At 45.1% G+C, this 3909-nt stretch overlaps 1 pseudogene; it reads left to right on the forward strand.

Annotated features, from left to right (window-relative positions):
* The first annotated feature begins 1839 nt into the window (after nt 1–1839).
* LOC123458060 lies at nt 1840–2032 on the forward strand (annotated as a pseudogene).
* Nucleotides 2033–3909: the final 1877 nt, after the last annotated feature.

Below are 3909 nucleotides of genomic sequence, written 5' to 3' on the forward strand. Positions count from 1 at the left end.
TACCCCAAGGAAACTATGTCCCAGAACCTCAACTGTTATTTGTTTGTTGGTCTTGAAACAGGACTTCACAATGTTGTCTAGGTTAACTTGGAACTCATGAGCCTCCTGCCTCTAGCATTAAGTGCTACGGTTCCAGGTATGTGCCACCTCACCAATTTACTTATTTTCTGCTTTTCAGTAGCATTACTTGAGGAGTAAAGAATGGACTTGAAATAACTTTCTCTAACTTATTAATATAATCTCTAGCAACAGGGCCATCTCATGTTGGGTTTTTTACATTGTCATACACAAAATATATAACAACACTTCTGCCATAGGAGGTGGGTAGATGGCTCAGAAGTTAAACATGCTTGCTTTCAAAGCATGCTGGCCTGGTACAGTGGTTTGAATCAGGTGTTGTTCATAAACTCGTGTGTTCGGAATGCTTGGGCCCCAGCTGGTGGCAATATTAGAGGTGACGCCTTGCTGGAGGAGGTGTGTTGTTTGAGGTGGGCAAAAGGGTGTTATAGCAGGCTACCCTTGCCACAACCTTGGCTCGCTCTCCTGCTACTGTTTCCTACTTGCTGTGGCAATATGCTCATGCCATGTGTTCCCTTACCACCATGACTCTTCCCTCAAGGCTGTAAGCCAAAATAAAACCTTCTTCCCATTAGCTGCTTTTGGTCAGGTGTTCTATCCCAGCAATGGGAAGGTAACTGTAATACCTAGTTACAACTTTCCAGCTGCCCACCTGAAGCCAGATAGGCATTCATTTGCATCCCCCCGCCCCCACACACACACATACGTACCAGTAAAAAAGAGTCAAAATGAACCCTGCCATAAAGAGCCATGAAGAGGTTATCTAGGCCTTACCTTCAGGTATCTTGAAACAACAAAAAAGGAATTTCAAACAGGATTAACTACACACACCTTTAATTCCAACATCCAGGAGGCTGAGGGAGGAACACTACTGTGAATTGGGTAAGCCTGGGCTCCATAGCAAGACCCTGTCTCTCAAAACAAGTGAGCAATAATAAAAAGATAAGCAGGAGGCTGAGAGATGACTTGGCAGACAAGAGCACTTACCGTGCAAGCACGAGGACCTGAGTTTGATCTCCATTACCCATTAAAAAGCCAGGCATAGCTGCACAAGCCTGTAACCCCAGCCCTGAGTAGGGTGGTCACATTGTTAGGGCTGCTAGTATAACTGAAAAACAGGAGCTCAGGGCTGGAGAGATGGTTTAGCAGTTAAGTGCTTGCCTAAGGACCCAGGTTCGAGGCTCAATTCCCCAGGACCCACATTAGCCAAATGCACAAGGGGGCACATGCATCTGGAGTTTGTTTGCAGTGGCTGGAGGCCCTGGCACGCCCATTCTCATTCTCTCTCTATCTGCCTCTTTCTCTCTCTGTAACTCTCAAATAAATAAATAAAAATGATAAAAAAAAATTTTAAAGGGGGGAGCTCAGAGTTCACTGAGAGACTCTGTCTCGGGGAAATAGGGCAGAAGAGCAATGAAGACACCCAACGTTTACCTCTGGCCTCTCAGTGCATCTGGGTTATGTGGGTACTAGGGAAATGAACCTGGGTCTTTAGGCTTTACAGGCAAGTGGCTTAACTGCTAAGCCATCTCTCCAGCTCCCAACCATTCTTCTTAAAACATTCCCTGTCCCAGCCTTCCTTCCTAATTATCTTATTCCTATTCTTTTTCTTCCTTTAGGTGGTTCCTTGTCTTGCTTCTGTGGAGTGACTCATCTTGCTGGTCTCTATGTTGCATATTTTCCATTTCCTCTCCCCATGGCTTGGAAAAGGAAGAAGGGAAAAGACCATTTCTAGCTACCCCATGTGAGAAATAGTGGAACTACCATGCTTTCAGTGATCATTTCTATAGTTCGTCCCTAGAGAAGTCTCTGACTGCCTAGAGCACTGGAAACTGTGAGGAGGTGGTGCAGTGTTCTCTCCTGAGAGTGAAGCTGGCGCTGGGTGTTGTTTTGTGCAACTGCCCATTGCCATTGATGATTGTTCTAAAGAAAGAAAGAAAGAAAGAAAGAAAGAAAGAAAGAAAGAAAGAAAGAAAGAAAGAAAGGAAGGAAGGAAGGAAGGAAGGAAGGAAGGAAGGAAGGAAGGAAGGAAGGGAGGAGAGAATAGTTGAGCTAGGGATGAGGAGATGGCTCTGTTGTTAAAGGCATTTGCTCCACTAGTCTGCCCACCAGAGTTCAGATCCTTAGCACCGTATAAAGCCAGACACAAAAGTGGAGCATGGGCCAGGCATGGTGGCTCATGCCTTTAATCCCGGCACTTGGGAGGTAGAGATAGGAGGATTGTCATGAGTTCGAGGCCACACTAAGACTATATAGTGAATTGCAGGCCAGCTAGAGTGAGACCCTACCTTGGAAAAAAAAATAAGAAGCAGAGGCCAGTAAGCTAGCAAGGGGCCCTAAGGGAAAGAGGAGAGGCAAGGATTTAAGTGAATGGTTATTGTACATATGTAAATAGATGAACAGATTACTGGGGTTGAAATGGCCTAAATGAGATCAGTGGAAGAGAATGAGTAAAGGAAAGGTTGGGGGAGGGTTAGTCAAAATCTTAGATGGTAAGAATAAGCTGTATAGAAACCTACTTTTTTGGACAATGGACCACCCAGAAACTATAGATTATTACTAGAAAAATTTCAATGCCAAGGATATTATACCTTCCAGTGAGTTGTTGGCCAGGGAGGCCCCAGATGCCCCCAAAACATTAAAAGGCCATTGCCAAGATGCTTGGTTTCCCACCAGGAATAGATGGTAAGACCCTATTGCTGAAGACTACACATGCTTGGGCTGCAAGGTCACTGAGAAATCCTGCTGGAGCTGAGCTGAAAATCTCCTCCCTGTAGAACAGCTGACAGAAAGCTGGAAAAAGCTGCACCACTTGCAGCTCTATGGGGTAGAGATAAGTCATCAGTGGAGATAAACACCAGCGGACACTGCAAGGCTTAAGTTTGGCCACCCAGGCCAAATGAGCCAACAGGTGCAATAGTGACACATCTGTCAAGGGGAAAACCAACTGATCTCTAATTGGACTGGAGGCCTCCTCCACAGGAGGGAATACATGCCTAGTACTGAAACCTGTGATGGGGGAGGTCATGAGCCCTAGGGGTATAATACCTACTGGTTCCTAACTAAATGCATATATTATGCTCACCAAACTGCCCAATAAGCACTTTTCTTAATGCTCATACCTATATATTAATGCTACTATTACTTTTGGTTAGAGAAGTTTCTCTTTTCAGATGTTGGTGATCTCTGGGATGACTCAAAAGGGACCATAGTGCTAAGAAGAAGTGACACAGGGGTGCTCAACACTGAAATATCTCTATCACACCTTCCAAGGCTCAGGGTCCATTGCGGAAGAGGTAGCAGAAAGAATGTAAGAGCCAAAGGAAGGGTAGGACTGCTTACAATGCACTCTTCCAAACAAAATGGCCTGGATACCCATGACCTCTCAATGCCTGGTCCTATCTACACAAGACCCTCATGATAGGATGAAAAGATAATGACATCAAAAAAAAAGAGAGATTAATTGAGAGGGGGAGGGGATATCATGGAGAGTGGATTTGTGAGGAAGAAAGCAGGGGGAGGGGATTATCATGGCTTATTATCTATAATTATGAAGGTTGTAATAAAAAAAATTTAATTGACTTATGTGGAATGGAGGGATGTCTTAACAGTTAAGGTACTTGCCTGCAAAGCCACAGGATCCAGGTGGACATAAGCCAGATGCACAACGTGGTGCATGCATCTCAAATTTGTTTGCAGTGGCTGGAGGCCCTGGTGTGCCTGTTATCTCTCTTCTCTCCCTCTCCCTCTCCCTCTCCCTCTCCCTCTCTCTCTCTCTCTCTCTCTCTCTCTCTCTCTCTCTCTCTCTCTCTTTCTCTCTGACTCTGTATG

Source organism: Jaculus jaculus, chromosome 1, assembly GCF_020740685.1.
Source record: "Jaculus jaculus isolate mJacJac1 chromosome 1, mJacJac1.mat.Y.cur, whole genome shotgun sequence".
Taxonomy (NCBI): Eukaryota; Metazoa; Chordata; class Mammalia; order Rodentia; family Dipodidae; genus Jaculus; species Jaculus jaculus.